This window comes from Pleurodeles waltl, chromosome 8, assembly GCF_031143425.1.
Source record: "Pleurodeles waltl isolate 20211129_DDA chromosome 8, aPleWal1.hap1.20221129, whole genome shotgun sequence".
NCBI lineage: Eukaryota > Metazoa > Chordata > Amphibia > Caudata > Salamandridae > Pleurodeles > Pleurodeles waltl.
The window spans coordinates 969674233-969691642 of NC_090447.1; the positions used below are offsets into that span (position 1 = coordinate 969674233).

Here is a 17410-nt window from a genome sequence, read left to right on the forward strand (position 1 = left end):
CACTAGCCGAATTATAGCTATCTTTTATTAAAACTCCAGGACCAAAGGGGCTCATATTCATTGCTTGCATTAGGACATGACACTTTTGTTGCACCTGTGGTTGAGTGCCAACTGCAAGCTATGTTACAAGTATGATTCTGAACATGGCTACCTCACCCTTCCTACTGCCAAGGGTGATGAAATGTGTATCATTGATTTGGATCATGACAACGGTCAACATGCATGACAAGCGCCACTTTCTAATGTGGGACATACAAATAAAGCAGTACAGCCGAACAGGCCATATTATGTCTGACACCATCAAAAAGTCCTAAATAGTTGGTTAGTGGCAAGCTGAATTCTGGTACTTGTATTTCCGTTTTAACTCTGTATGTCTAGAAAATACCAAAATGCAAACTGATGTTTGGCAGAAGCCAGGTCTGACTGAAAGTGTCACATTGGAGATGGGGCAACTCTGCGAATATGACAGCCCGCGGAGTCCAATGGTACACTAGGTATTCTAATATGTAAATCCACCATTTCAAATCCCCAACAAAGCTGCATCCGTTCTAACACAAAAGTTCTCCCGCAGAGAAAGTGTACCATACTTGGACGCCGACCAACGAAAAACAAATCAAAACAAAGTTCACAATGGAGAGCTGGCCTCCAGACAAAACACACAAACGGAAATCTCTAGTTATCACAATTGTCCATGCATTTCTGATCAGCAACCTGGATGTTTACAGTCCCCGCCTGACTGCTTCATGTGCCTCTCCCATCCCCCCTCACACACCCTCTCAGCAGTGTCTGAGTTTTGATGGCTCCTCCACGCCCCCAGGCCCGGCTGAAGCCACAGCTCTGCGGCTTGGCTTAGGTGAAGTTGGATATGCCCTCGAAGGGCCCTTTGTTGATCTCCGCCTGCGCCAGGGCCTGGTGTTGCTGTGAAGCACAGCGCCATTGAGTTTGTTCAGTCGGGCAGAAACCTCGACAGGAAGGAAGGAAGCGGCCATTCTTTCTGGTCCTATTGTCTCGCTACCAGGCTTAAGCAATCAAACAGCTCTGTGGCCGGAGCTGCGGAGCTGCGGAGCTTGCTTGCCCGCCTGCTCCAGTCGGCCTGGGGGTGGGGGCCACGCATGGCTTTTGTTTTGGATATGCTGCAGCGGAATCCTTTCATGGCCCACATCCCCAGGTAGCTGCTTTCAAGCACTTTGCATTTCTGAACTGAAAAGGGGGAGGAACAGCTGTTTTCGACTTGTCTCCTGCACGCAGTACCGTGAGCAAGGTTTCGTGAAATGCATTATGCCTGGAAAACAAGGCATTTTACTGCTCCAAACTTAAAATGGATGGGCGCACATTTTAAAACTTCAATCATTCTTAAAGAAATAAAGTGTTTAACACCATGTGCAATGGGAGCACATCCCTAAATTTTCTTGCCAGGAAAATAACGCAGTAAACACTTTTCGCCATTTTTATTCCTTATGTAATACAGGATTCAGCAAACAGGTTTTGCTAACATAGCTGCCAAGTAGTCTCATGTCATGTGCGATACCTTCAGCCAGGCTGAATTTTAATAGCTGCGAAAATCCCAGCTTGTACACTTCTGATGGCTAAAGAGCAAAGTTTTCGTTGACGGTGCCGCCAGAATATGAGGTCTGGTATGTAAACATTTCGAGTAATATATTTTTTGTGGTCTTTGTACTTAGGGCAGATGTAAAAAAAAAAATCTCGAAGTATAGACCATCTTTCAACTGAAAAGCGAAGACAAATAAGTTTCCTCCGTTACTTGGTAAGTGGCAAAATTGTGCAATTTTGCTTTACTTTTTTGGTTACCTTAATGTAAAACTCCGTGTAGTAGTATTGCTGGGTAAATTTAGAAACACGACTTTCTTCTCAGACGGAAGTCAAATTGGACAGGATGGGGCTTTAAAGCCAAAGCTGCCGACTTTGGAAATATAGGAAGCCAGGTTACAGTCTCGGCATCTGCTCAACAACTTCCTGTGATTTTAGGCAAACCATTAGAGCTCCTCGTGTCTAAATAAAAATACAAATGTGACTTTAATTGATGTAACTGGGGCTTATGTACTAGTTTACTCAGTATTCAATTTGAAAAACAATAAATGCTAGGGCCCAGAGTTTGCTCAGAAGCCCACAGCCCGCACTACTGAATGCCAGGGTGCCAAACTCTGGGGCTATGTAGTCTTGATTCCACCTCATTCCTCCATAATCTACAACCTGACACTCCCTGCCCTTTTATCTCAGTCCTGTAGATTCTTCTTTCTCATTCCTGTTATCCTCTTGTCACTGTTGTTTCTGTCTTTCTCTTCGTTCTTCTTTCCTTATTTTGTGTTTTTTTCTCTCTTGCTCTGGGTCAAAGTCTAATGAGGAAAACTGAGTGACAGTCCCCAAAAAGGAGTGCCAGTAGGCCCCAGCTGCAACCACCAGCTCAATTAAGCAGTGTGTTTTCTTCCATTAAGCCAGCTTGATTACCTCATTTTAGAATAATTGTTTGTAGCAGCAGAGCCCTGTAAACATGATATTTTGATGACCTCGAGCTAGATTGACCACTGATTACATCCCAGGGTCGACCCATTGTCCCTTGATCCTCAACGGACACCTATTTGTTGCTGAGTGGCCAGGGAAAGCTCAAACAAAGGAAACTACAGATTGTAAACAAAACATTTATTTTTTGGGGCTTTTATTACTTTTTCTTCTTTCTGCTGCATTGCAAACCCATGGGACCTGGGGTAGCATGTTAGTTCGATGTGGTACAGTGCTGCAAATGAGATGGATCCAACATTCATCTGGTTCCTGGATCTGACAGCTGTTATTGAACCAGATCAGGGCCTGCCTCAGTGAAATGCAATGACTTTCTCCTGATGAAAATTTGCAGCCTGGACACTTTCAGTGGCACCTTCACTTTGCTTGATTTGTGTTCAGAATAGCAACCTGCAGGTGATGCATGCCTCTTCCAGTTCTATCTTGGCCCAATAAAAATGCCTCACTTAAAGGGCCAGCACTCTTTTGTTCGACTCTCATTCAAGCTGGGGGCTAGCAGGGGCGTTAGCATCTTGATGTCACTACGGTGGAGGAAAGAAAGGCACTCTGCTTGTCACGTCACGTGCTTCAGCTAAACTATGATTTGGATGCTGGTCTTTGAGCTCTTTGAGCTCTTTCTATAAGAGATATCCATGTACCGAAAGTCAGACAGAACTGTTGATATGAGTAATTATAATAACCACTTACAAGCACTTACTGATACATCTTTGCTACTATCCAAATAATATTTTTTGCAACTTCCTATTAAAATATTGAGAAAAAACAACCATGGTCTACGCTTGCTGTTTGGATGCATGTCCTTGGTGCCAGTTTACATTCAATTACATATTACAACTTGTGACCTGCAGGAAACACAAAGATATCTGCAGCAAAAGCTGCAATGGAGCTGAGCACAAAATACAAGTCTGTGAACTACATATTACATATTGTGTTATGTAAGAGCCACATTAATCGTCTCTTCTAAGCCAAACCTGTGACTAGGCCGCATGGAGATTTCTCTAGCACGTGCATTAACCACCAGAGTAATTTTACTGTTTTTATGTCCTGAAAATTGCTGGGTCTACAAAGATATTTGTTATAGCATATATCTAACCGAAAGGCAGCAGATCAATGTACATGGTCAAAAGTAAGGTTGCAGTCAAAAAGTAATTAGAGGGAAAGCTAGTAACTTGTTATTTCTGGTTGCTATTGACAGTTCTTACTGATTGCAATAGAGATTTTTATGTCCTATTGCTAGTGGGCTGCTACTCATCATGCTTGCTAAAGAGATGTGCCTTCATCTTTTTCTAAAATTGGAGGGGATTTGATTCCAACCTAATAGTCATAGGGTTTTCATTCCAGATCCTGGGTACATTGATGAAGAAAGTTTGTTGCCTTGTTTCTACTTTTTTACACTTCTTGATGTCTTATCTAATGGTATCCAGGTCACAGGAGATGGTGAGCTAGTCGAGGGTGCACTGTTTGTGACGACTTTGTAGATGATGCAGCTGGTATTGAAAATGGTGCAAATCAAAAGAGGCAGCCAATGGAGTTCCGTGGCGAGATTGAGAGTTATACTTACTTTAGGGCCACAGGGCATATTTACTTGAGATTACTATTACTGGTTGACCAAACCATAAAGTCCATTTAACATTTATTTTTTCAGTGAATTTCTAAGATTTATATTTAATGTAAAGTAACATATTATTAAAATTCCTAACTATAACTTTACTATCTCTGTAACCTTTATGTTTTTTTCAGTGTGTTTCTAGGAATTTGTTAATGTAAATTACTTTCAATGAACATTTTAATAAAGCATTTATAGTAAAAAAAAGCTCAGTCTTTTTATTACTATATATATATATATATATATATTTATATATCCTACTGGCGGGGTCAACAGTAGGTAGTTAAAGTTAGGACAATGATTCCGTAGGGAAAGCGTTTTTTATTTGCCTATATCTTTGGTGCCGTTTGACAGATCTTTTCAGAACTTTTCCCAAAATAGTGTGCCAATGATTCTTGTTGCGCATGGACAGTTTCGGGGTGATCCGTCAAGTGGAGGCTGAGAAAAGGGGGGGGGGGTAAAAAACTACATTTCCCATGTCAATTCTGCTAGGAATTTTGAACACAACTACAGCCTGAACCGCTGGATGCAATTACACCAAATTTGGCAGAAAGCTAGATTTTGTTCTGCAGATTCTGCTTTTTGTTATTTGGTGTAAATCAGTTCAGTAGTTTTCAAGATATTAGAAGGAAAATAAATTTGTACATCTAGAGCTGCAGATCTATCACAAAATTTTTGCAGCGATCGTGGCCTATTTGCGAATACGTGCGAATACGTGCGAATACTTACGCTAAAAGGAATGCTGTGATTGGCCGGCCGTATCCTGATCAGAAAGCTGTGCCCATCACTTTAGGTACGGGACACGGTCCTCGGGCTGAAAAATAAAATAAAATAAAAAAGTTGTATAAAGGGTCAGAGTGGAGGTACCCTGACTCCAGGGGTGTGGTATAGGGTCAAATGCAATTTTTTTTTTTTTACACACAAAATATTTGTGAATATGTTGCGATGCTCAGCGTGGCTCCCATTGTGACTTTGTGACAAATTCACAAATATCGATGAACATTTAAAAAAAAAAGAACATTCACAGACTCATTCAGACACTAATTAATTCACTCATAGAAGCACTCAGACACTCATGCACTCACTCACAGACCCCCTAAGACAGTGACGCATCCACTCACAGACCCACTGACATGCTCATGCACCCTCTCACAGACCCACTGAGGCACTGACGCACCCACTCATAGACCCACTCAGATACTGATGCACCCACTCACAGACCACTCAGACACTGACACACCCAATCACAGACCCACTCAGACACTGACGCACCCACTGACAGACCAACTCAAACATTCATGCACCCAGTCACAGACCCACTGAGACACTCACACACCCACTCACAGATCTACTCAGACCCTCACCCGCCCACTCACAGACCCACACAGACACTGACACACCCACTTACAGACCCACTGAGGCACTCATGCACCAATTCACAGACCCACTCATACACTTATGTACCCTCTGAGAGACCCACTGAGACCTTGACGCTCCCATTCAGAGACCCACTGAGACACTCACGCACCCACTCACAAACCTACTCAGAAACTGATGCAACCACTGAGACACTCATGCACACTCTCACAGACCCACTCAGGTGCACCCACACACAGACTCACTTAGCCACTGATGGCCCCACTTTCAGACCCACTCAGACACTGACGCACCCCCTTACAGTCCCACTAATGGATCCACTCATGGACCCACTGAGACACTCACACACGCCCTCACAGACCCACTCAGACACTGATGCACCCATTCACAGATCCACTCAGACACTGATGCACCCACTCACAGATCCACTAAGACCCTCATGCAGAATTCTCTCTTTTTAAAAACTGAAGGTGTTTATACTCATTATTGTTTAACAAGGAATTCATTTCCAAGTAAGGGATTGCTAATAAAGTGCACTGTACTCTCAAGCATAAAACTACCAAGCTACCTATGTTTTTGAACACTATGGGCCTGATTCTAACTTTGGAGGACGGTGTTAAACCGTCCCAAAAGTGGCGGATATACCACCTACCGTATTACGAGTCCATTATATCCTATGGAACTCGTAATACGGTAGGTGGTATATCCGCCACTTTTGGGACGGTTTAACACCGTCCTCCAAAGTTAGAATCAGGCCCTATGTTTTTGCGAATTTGCCACAACGATGACGATTAAGATGCAAATATGTACAAACAGTTCACCATATTGGGCTTCTTTATAAAAGCACATGAAAGGGTTAATACATACTAACCATTCAGAAGTGGGCTTACAAACCTAAAATGTGAAAGATGTGTTTTTGTTTGCTGCTTTCCACACTATCAGACAGTGCAAAGTTGGAAAGGTTGCCATTTTGTAGTTTGTTTGCATGAGAATGTTATGTCCTCATGCTTAGTTTTCACAATTGCTGAGACAATTGATTCTATCTAATAAGAGCAAAAAACGATTTCTCCAATTAACTAAATCTTCAAGCATGTGAATTAAATTTAATTTGAAGACAAAAATTTATTTAAAATATTGAAAGTACCTGAGATGATCTATGAATGGAAATGTGAGTTATTTTATATATTTATTAATAGGTGACATGCAATTTCTCTGTAGACTAGGTGTGTGAGAAGTTGGTTCACAAACTGTTACCATGTAATTGCATATTGTACATGTGCTGTTTTCTTCATGCTGTAATTGCTAGAAAAGAAACTGCACGCTAAGGGTTAAACTCATACTTAACAACATATTAGAAGAAGTAAAAGTTTCACATGTCTATACAGGATATGCTGCTCATAAAGAATGCTTTTCTTTGAATTCTGGGACTTGTAGTTCTATTTATTCCATTTTAAAAGAGGACCACAAGACTCAGAATTGAAAGGGAAAAACATGCACTGTAGGTGTATATAAAGCATAAACCTGTGAAAGTTGACAGTTATGTATTAGGTACCATTTAGGATAGGTGTTGGTAAATTAAAGGGCAGGTTTGTATTTGCTTATATGGCAAGATATGTTGTTCAAACTAATACTGAGTCAGATGTGTAGAACAAGACTGCTAGTCATAGTTAAACATGCAGCGTTTCAACATGGTTCAGGTCTACTAGTGCAGATCCCTGTCTGTGCACTCAACCTGCGAGCTTCTCACGGCACGTAGAAGCTGTTTCTCAGGTGTCAAACCCACGTTTTAGTAGAAATTACTCATCTCTGAGATATGCTGTAGGTATGTTATAAAGTATGGTGCTTGGGGTTTAAAACATCAGAGATGTCCTTTTCAGTTGAATAACTTACCCATGCTCCTATGCCAAGTGCTACAGGGAGTATGCCACCCATAAAGCAAGTGACATACATGTTCACAAAAGCATAGAGCCTCTATCACAGCCAGTGAGACATCTACAGAAGGACATATATATTCTGGCACATACTGAGAAAATACTTATGGATGCAGCAGTATCAAAGGAAGTTCAAGATACATCGATATACTCCTCTATTCCCTAACACAGACACTGAGATATTCGTTCCACAACTTACATACACATTTAGAGAGTCATAGAGGTACTAAAACAGAGAGTCACATGCCAGGACACTTACTTAAACATCTCATGGCACCGCTATACGTGGACTCCTACATTCACTCAGACATGTAGGAAAGTAGTGTCACACCCTCGTCATCCATCCAGAGAAATACTCCTTTAAACATGGATCAGGCCTAATAGTGCAGACCCTGTCTGTGCACTCTTATTTGCAACTTCACCTGGCATATAAAAGCTGTTTTTTAAGTCTTAAACCCACGTTTTAGTACATCATAAGTCATATCTAAGATAAGGTGTAGGTATGCCATAAACCAAGGTAGTTTGTGTTTAAAAGATTGAGAGATGTCCTTTGGAGTTTTGGTAACTTACTCATGAACTTGCAGATGCCTACACCAAGCACTACATGGAGTACACAACCCACAAAGGAACTGACATACATGTTTCCAAAGCATGGATCCTCTGTCTCACCCAGTCACAGAGTAACACAGAGACCTCTACATTCACTCACATACTCAGAAACTACATGTGTATATAGGAGTATCAAAGGCAATTGCAGATACACCCACGTACCCCTCTATTCCCTAACACAGGCACTGAGGTATTCGTTCAGTTACTTACATACACATTTAGAGAGCCATGGAGGTACTAAAACAGACAGTCACATACTGACACATTTACCTAAACATCTCATGGAAGTACTGTAAGTAGACTCCTACAGTCACTAAGATATGTAGGAAAGTAGTGCCCAATGAATATTGGTATCGTCACCATGGTGTGCTGAAATGCATGTTGAGGAACCTAGGAACACCTACTTGGTTTCTGACACTCAGTTGTGCTGAGTATGCCTGGGATGGCCTGCTTGAATTCTTAAAAGAAGCAAACTCAAGCATAAAAGACATCAATCTGAAGACACCAGAAGTTTGCCCCTTGGACCCTGCAAACATTTGCAGATATTTTAACTACAGGTTTCAAGCAATGATGCCTTTAATCTGCAACAAAACAAATCCTCCACTTCGCAAAGTGACTGATTTATTTTTGCCGTAAAGAGTACCAAGTTAGAGGTGCTCCACAAAGTCACCTGCTGTTATGGGTAAAAGTTTCCCTTAAGTTTGGAACAGACACTGAACAGTCTGTATTGTCTCTCACAGAACTGTATGTGACGTGCTATCCCAAAAGAAACTGCTGACAAGGGATTGAGACATCAAGTTCTACGAATAAAAAATCATAGGTGTGGTAAATACTGTAATCAAAAATACAGATCAAAAGCAAAATTTCACACAAGATGTAATTTTAGATTCCCACGACCTTCGATATCAGAGGGAAGAGTAAACAGCTTTTTGTCTGCAGCCAGATACACCCTAACATGGAAATCACCCAAAAATACATACAGCCTCAAAAGAACAGAACCTTTGAAATATATAAATGACTACAGCCCTGTCATTCTGAAGATGTGGAATGCAAATATGGATGTTCATTTTGTTGCAGATAACTCCATTGCTTGCTATGTGACTTCTTATATAACAAAGTCAGAAAAGATAGAGATGAAAGAGATGTGGGAGGGGATTTCTGCAGAAAAGTATCTTAAGAAGAAATTGTACAGTTTGAGTTTGAAAATGCTTTCCCATGGGGGAAAATGGTTCTTACGAATGTGCATCTAGGTTGAGTTCAGCAAGGTTATTCTACAAGTCTAGGGAAATTGTGGGGGGTAAACCTAGGCCTTGCAAACAGTCATAATAGAGTATTAAAGTATTTCCCAGAAATACAGTACCTTGCTGAATTTGATCCTGAGAGTACAGTCATTCTAAAGGCTAACATGCTGGATACATACTACCCAAAAAGGAGTCCCCATCTTCAAAACATGTGTCTCTATGAAGCACTTCAACATTATAAATATAGAACTAATGTAACTGAAAACATAGAGGAAGGAACATTTGCAGTCCTTGGATGTGACTGTTGTTTGATGGGACACAAAAAGAACATCCAATTACCCACAGATAGCTTAGTTGCCAAACTCTGGAGAGAAGAGAGTTTTTCTATTTGCCATTTTTGCAACTGTTGAAGCCATGGTGTACTGAATCAGATGTACTCAGACACTATGACTGTTATGAAGACTCATTCAGTGCTGTGAAAGACAGTATTCAGTGTTCTGTGTTTCCAACATACTTGCAACTGTTGAAAGATGAGTTTAAACAGGAAGAAGCAATTGGTACTGAAATAGCCAGGGAGAGCTTACAAAGCAGCCAAAGAAAAAATATAGCATGGATTTCTCCACGGGAAGAAAAGATGTGAATGTTCTTCATGTTAACCAATACTAGTATACATCAGTGAACAAGCTGGGACGGGGAAAAGCTTTTTAATTATAGTTACCACCGGTTATCTACAGAAGGTTACAGATTCAAAGTTGCCATGTGTAGTAACAGCACCAACAGGATTAGCTGCAAATAGCACTCAAGGAATTACTCTACATCAACTACCAATACTACCTTTTGAAAATGACAAAAAAATGCAATATCAGAAATTATCTGGTGATGCTTGCCATGAGGTATCAAGACTATTGAAAAAAACTGAAGCCTCTAATCATTGATGAAGTGAGCATGGTACTGTTGTGTAGCCATTTTAGCTATAGTTTTATACACGCTATTTTAGAAAACTAGGCCTGCCGCTGGGCACTGTAACCTAGATATATTTTTTTTTTGCTTCGTTATATTATGTTAACATTAGCCACATTCGCGTTCTTTTTTTATTTTCTCTATCTAGCTGTTCTTTGCCTGGGTCAGCAAAGCGTTATTAAACAGGACATTTCCTTCACTCTGTGCTTTTCTCAAAGCTGCAGTAAGATAGGTTGCCGGCAAAACTGGTATGCTTTGTCTCCAATGTTCACAGAAACATACACACTCTTACATGGGGATCCTTTCTTGTAACATCAGTTGTTTTATTATGAAAACACTACTTTGACCCTTGTACGTTGAGGGAGATTCCAGCAAGATGACCACGACTGTATGCTGATTGCTTTGCTACAGCTGCCTCTGTAGACTACAGGCCTCTTGCTCAGGTATGAGGGATGATATCTTCACAGGGGGAACCTCAAAGGAAGAATTAGAGCTTACCATTACTGTGCTCTAACATAGCTTAGGTAGGAACTATTGCTTTAGACCTGAGTGACAGTATGGTAGTGTTATTCTTGTGTTTTACTCTCCTTGTCACAATTTTATTCTTATTGTGCTTCATCGTCCAAATTATTGCAATACATGCTTTATTATCTAAGATGCAGTTAGTTCAATAAAACCTTATTGAACTTGTCCTTGCATATGTGAGACTAATGTAACTGAGAGAAATGGATGAGCTCTGAGTGACCACAATTCCACTGAGGAGTCATTTTATGGCATGCACCCGGTTGCCCCAGTCATCCCTACTCTTGGGTGGAGATGAGGCACTGCTAGTTAGCTGGAACAAATCCGGATTAGGCCGACAGGTGTCACATGATGTGGGATCAGATTCAGACCCCGCAGTGCAGGTGATTCTCCCTCCCGAATCCAGTAGTCTTATTAGGATAATGAGAACCTATGTGACAGTATCAAACATAATGCTTGCCTTCACACACTTAAGGATGTAGCAGATTGTAAGAACAAATTATGATGTAATCTTTGGAGGAAAGCATTTAATTGTGTTTGGTGACCTACTCCAACCTATCCCTCTAAAAGGACAACCTGTTTTTAAAACACTTTTGCATAAACAAACAAGAAATTCTATGGGAAGTATGGGCAATATGAATATTTGATTAAACTTTGAAACAAAGAATTAGTGGAAAACAAGTGCCAAGCATTTGATGTGGACTATGGAGATATACTGAAAGACATTAGAATGGGAGTGCTCACAAAGGAGGGAAAATGTGCTTTAGAAAGTCGCCTTATCAGTTATCAAGAGTCTATTCCAATCTAATATTACAGCAGTAGAAACAATGATCAATTTCACTAAAGAAGAGAAATCTATAGTTTGTTTAATGCCAACACTTCAAGAGTGCTTCAACTTTAATAATGAAAAACAACTAAACTGGAGAAAGAAGATAATTTGGAAATTACAGTTATTGATAAAATAGAGCATCAGGGAGTCTCATTAGTACTGTTAGATAAACTGCAAGCAAAATTGGATTCTCTAAAGAAATCTGTATCCAAGACAGCAGGGTTAGAAAAGCGTTTATGTGTATGCAAACATTTTTGAGTTATTTTGCGATGTATTTGAACTGTTGAGGAAGGCTTATTAAATGGTGGAATGGGTAAAGTTATTGATTTAATTAATTTTTTTAATAGAGATGAGGTAGAATATTTGGCTATTAACATTGATCAGATAGATGACGTGAAGAAGATTGGCCGATGTATTGTATTTATTTTTGCTTGTAAAAGACCTAGGGCCAGATGGATCATCCATTTTTGCATTCGCAAACGGTGCGAATGGCCGTTTGTGAATACAAAAATGCCTTTCAGTATTTATAAAAGGCATTTGCAACACAAATTTAAGGAATCAATAAAATAGCGATTCATTAAAATTGCGAGCCCGTTTAGAGAATCGCAAACTGCGATTCTCTAAATACGAAATCTCAAATAAGGAATCCTTATTTGTGATTTCTAAACCCTCATGTAACAAGCCATTCCTTAATGCGAATTGGGCATTAAGGAATCGCTATTACCACCAAGTTGAACTTGGTGGTAACCATGTGCACATTTTTAAAATGCATTAAAAATGCATTTTTAAAATTGACATGTAACGCACACATGCCCCTTTAGCATGAGTGCACCTTACATGTCCTTAAAAAAATTATTGGGGTGCAGCAGAGGGGGCCTTAGGCACCCAGCACCCTGGGTTTTGCATTTCCCAAATTTGCGAATTCCAGTTAGGAATTAGCAATTTGGGAAATGCAAAAAATTCGCAAATATGGGCCTACAGCCCCATAGGTGCGAATGGGGCCGGTATCGCAATTTGCGATTCGGTTGTAGCATTTGCGATTTTTAAGAAATCGCTATTACCGAATTGCAAATGTGATACATAGCATTTTGCGATTCAGAAATAGCGATTTCTTAAAAATCGCTATTACCGAATCGCAAAAGGCTTTTTTGGTACATCTGGCCCTTAAATATCTGGCAGCAACAGTTCCCACTGTTTCTAGCCTATGCTCTAACCATTCATAAATCACAAGGTTTAAGTGTAGATGTAGCTTTTGTTAATGTTGGAAGTTATGTATTCAAAGAAGAAATGTCATATGTAGCATTGTCGCAAATTAGAACATTTGTCCGGTTTGTTTTTGATTGGCTTTGATTAAGAAATCTATATGCTCTTTATTTAGGCCTGTACCCTATTTATGAGAAGCAGATACTCTGTCCAAAGTGGAAGATTACAAAATAGTCTAGAGACCCTCAAGGAAAGAAAGCACAGAATGATAACACAGATGGTGCTGAGAAGAGAAAATTGGAAAATGATGGTAGTCCACCTTTGTTTGTCTTTCTATTTTGTGCTGCAAATTTGCTGCACTTTTTGTTTTTTTAAATGCTTATTTGCCTTGGTGGCGTCCCAGGTGGACGCCAGCACCAAGGCTTTGGGATCAGAGTATTTATACCCTGCCCCTTTTCTTTATTTTATATGTTTTTGTTTGGTACTCGGCTAAGTCCCAAAATGGCTGCCAATACTTCAACCAGGAAGTTATCAGATCCCTGCACGAGATCGAGAGAATATGTGAATTATTTGCGCACATAGATATGCAAATTTGGATTTTCTTTAAAATCTCAAAAACTACTGAACAAATTTACACTAAATAACACGAAGCATGCTTTCTGGACCAAGAGCTAAATTTCTGCCAAATCTGGTGTAATTCCTTTCAGCGGTTCAAGCTGCAGACATGTCTACAATCTCTACTGGAATTAACCTAGGAAACTAGAATCAGCGGCGCACTTTTTAAAAATATTTTGTGAAGATTTGTCAAACAGTGCCAAAGATATAGTCAAGTCAAAAAATGCTCATATATATATATATATATATATAGGCCCGAATCACTGCTACTTTAAGTACAAGCCACATTCTCGCAGTGATCACCACCAATTCAAAAGCTCAAGCACCAGGCAGCACAACTCAGCAGGTTTGTAACATTCTTTAATTTAATTTATCACAATCCCAAAAAGTGCTGCAGTATTGAAATGGACAACACATTTCATCCTGAGCCTTCTATTGAGCCATAGAGTTGTCTGCATAGAGTTTCAATTTATATATCTATATCTATATATATAGCTATCTAGATATATATATATATATATATATACACGAATCACAGCTACTTCAAGTGCAAGCCAAATTCTTGCGGTGATCACCACCAATTCAAAAGCTCAAGCACCAGGTGGCACAACTCAGCAGGTTTGTAACATTCTTTAATTTAATTCATCACAATGCCAAAAAGTGCTGCAGTATTAAAATGGACAACACATTTCATCCAGAGCTTTCTACTGAGCCATAGAGTTGTGTGCATAGAGTGTCAATTTAAAGGGACAACCCCCATTCCACCACCTCCTCAATATACAACTAGACCACTCTTTAATTTATTCTTGCGGCTCACCCAACATTTTGACCCTAGCATTCACATTATTTCTTTGGGTTGCATATCAATCTATCTATCTGTCCATCTATCTATCTATCTATCTATCTATCTATCTATCTATCTATCTATCTATCTATCTATTATCCATATATAATAAATGTATAATGTATGGATAGAGAGATTATATATATAGATATTTAAACTAGGGTAACACACTCACTGGCTTAAGATCTTAACCCCTTAGCTTCTGGGCCTCCCCTCCCCAGTGCTGAGCCCTTTCTTGGCTATTTGGGGTAGTTCACTCTTAGGCTTTCATAACATGTTGTTCACATAAGTTATCCATGCCAGATTTGAGTCATTTTTTCCAACATCCTAGGGATAGCAAAGGTACCCAGAGTTTGTGGGTCCCCCTGGAGGAGACCAATAAATTAGCCAAAATACAACTAAAAGTTTTTGGTTTTTTTCTGCAGAAAAATGGGACAAAAGGGCTGCAGAAGAAAGCATATGGTTGTTTCCCCTGAAAGTGTCATCAACAAGTCGTTTGTGGTGCTAAAATCACCATCTTCCCAGCTTCCAGGAACAGGCAGACTTGAATCAGAAAACCATATTTTTCAACAAAATGTTGGCATTTTACTGGGACAAACCCCGTTTTTACTATTTTTTGTGCTTTTAGCCTCCTTCCAGTTAGTGACAGAAATGGGTGTGAAACCAATGCTGGATCCAAACATTTATGAAAAGTAGACAAAATTCTGAATTCAGCAAGGGGTCATTGGTGTAGAATTACAAGGTTTTCCTACAGAAAATAACAGCTGAAATAAAAATAAATGTTGAAATTGAGGTAAAGAAACAGCCATTTTGCTCCACGTTTTACTCTGTAACTTTTTCCTGCAATGTCATATTTTCAAAAGTAATACACCGTTACGTCTGCTGTACTCTTCTGGTTGCCGGGATATATAGGGCTTGTAGGTTCATCAAGAGCCAATAAAGGAGCTGCACCTTGCAATGGGTTTTCATTGTAAACCGGGTGTACAGCAATTCATTTGGTGAAATATTAAAAGGGAAAATAGTTATGAAGGAAACCTTTGTATTTCCACAATGGGCACAAGATAAGGTGTTGAGAAGCCATGGTTAATTGCACATCTCTGAATTCCGAGGTGCCCATACTAGCATGTGAATTACAGGGCATTTCTCAAATAGATGTTTTTTATTACACACTGTCTTTAATTTGGAAGGTAAAAATGTAGAGAAAAACAAGGGGCAATAACACTTGTTCTGCTATTCTGTGTTCCCCCACGTCTTCCGATAAAAATGTTACCTCACTTGCGTGGGTAAGCCTAATGCCCGCAACAGGAAAAGCAACATGGAACACATCTCATTTTTACATTGAAATCTGATGTATTTTTTGGAAAGTGCCTAGCTGTGGCTTGAGGCCTCTAGCTCATCCGGCACCTAGGGAAACCTACCAAATCTGTGCATGTTTGAAAACTAGACACCTAGAGGAATCGAGGATGGGGTAACTTGTGGGGCTCTCACCAGGTTCTGTTACCCAGAATCCTTTGCAAACCTCAAAACGTGGCAAAAATCACTTTTCCCTCAGATTTCGGTGCTGCAAAGTTCTGGAATCTGAGAGGAGCCACAAACTTCCTTCCACCCACCATTTCCCCAAGTCTCCCAATAAAATTGGTACCTTACTTGTGTGGGTAAGCCTAGTGCCCGTGGCAGGAAATGCCCCAAAACACAACGTGGACACATCACATTTTTCCAATGTAAACTGACGTATTTGTTGCAAAGTGCCCAGCTGTGGATTTTGGCCTCTAGCGCAGCCAGCACCTAGGGAAATTTAGCAAACCTATATATTTTTTTAAATAAGACACCTAAGGGAATTCAGAATGGGGTGACTTGTGGGGCTCTCTCCAGGTTCTGTCTCCCAGAACCGTTTGCAAGCCTCAAAATGTGGCAAAAAACACTTTTCCCTCAGAGTTCGGTACTGCAAAGTTCTGGAATCTGAGAGGAGCCACAAACTTCCTTCCGCCCAGCATTCCCCCAAGTCTCCCGATAAAAATGGTACATCACTTGTGTGGGTAGGCCTAGTGCCGGCGACAGGAAACGCCCCAAAACGCAACATGGACACATCAAATTTTTACATTGAAAACTGATGTGTTTCTTGGAAAGTGCCTAGTTGTGGATTTTGGTCTCTAGCTCATCCGGTACCTAGGAAAACTTACCAAACCTGTGCAATTTTTAAAACTAGACATCTAGGGAAACCCAGGACGGGGTAACTTGTGGTGCTGTCACCAGGTTCTGTTACCCATAATCCTTGAAAACCTCAATATTTGGCAAACAAAAAACACTTTTTCCTCACATTTCGGTGATAGAAAGTTCTGGAACCTGAGAGGAGCCACAGATTCCCTTAGATCACACAACGGTCAATGTTGATCCTTACATGAGGGCAACTGTTGACCCTGGGGTGATCCATTCCTGACGCAGCCACTAGGTACAGGTACTCAAGTGGGGTAGCGTTTCTATCAGGACAGGTGTGGAAACACTGGGTGATAGAAATTTTGTGGATCCCATATTCCTGTAGTTTGTGTGACAGAAATGCAAGAAAAAAATTAGTTTTTAGTCAACATTTCACCTTTACAGGGTATTCTTGGTAAGAACACTTTGTGGAATCCACACATCACACCTCTGCGGACTCCCCCGGATGTCTAGTTCCCAGAAATGTCTGGGTTAGGTAGGTTTCCCTATATGGCCGCCGAGCCCAGGACCAAAAACTCAGGTGCCTGCCTTACAAAACCAGGTTGTTTTGTGATAGATAATTTTAATGTCTTCACAATACGATTTGGGTGGTGGAATTTGGGGCTGAACTAAATTAGGGAGCTTCCAAGAGAGCACTCTCTCTGTGCTTGCCCCCGCATTCACCTTCTCTCTGGGTTGGGCTAATCCACTATTGTCCCGCTGCACAGACTGTGCTTGCGAAGGGTCAGCAGCACTGTCCTCATCACCTCCCTCATAATCAATGGAAGAGGAGTTATCGAATGGGACTCCTCCGACTGAAAAATCACTCCTAGAGTCTGCACCATTGTCCTATCCCTCAGATGCTGTCTCAGTATCTGCTATCTCAGTCTCTGATCCTACATCAGAGCTGTCCTCTATAACCTGAGTGAGGGCTTGCGCAGCAGT

The 17410-nt window shown here is 40.5% G+C and overlaps 1 long non-coding RNA gene across 1 annotated transcript; it reads left to right on the plus strand.

Annotated features, from left to right (window-relative positions):
* The first annotated feature begins 866 nt into the window (after positions 1-866).
* LOC138249180 (uncharacterized) lies at positions 867-14901 on the plus strand. The gene is made up of 3 exons (XR_011194762.1): positions 867-1168; positions 1683-1765; positions 14698-14901. It is a non-coding gene; the product is annotated as an uncharacterized lncRNA (long non-coding RNA).
* The last annotated feature ends 2509 nt before the right edge of the window (positions 14902-17410 follow it).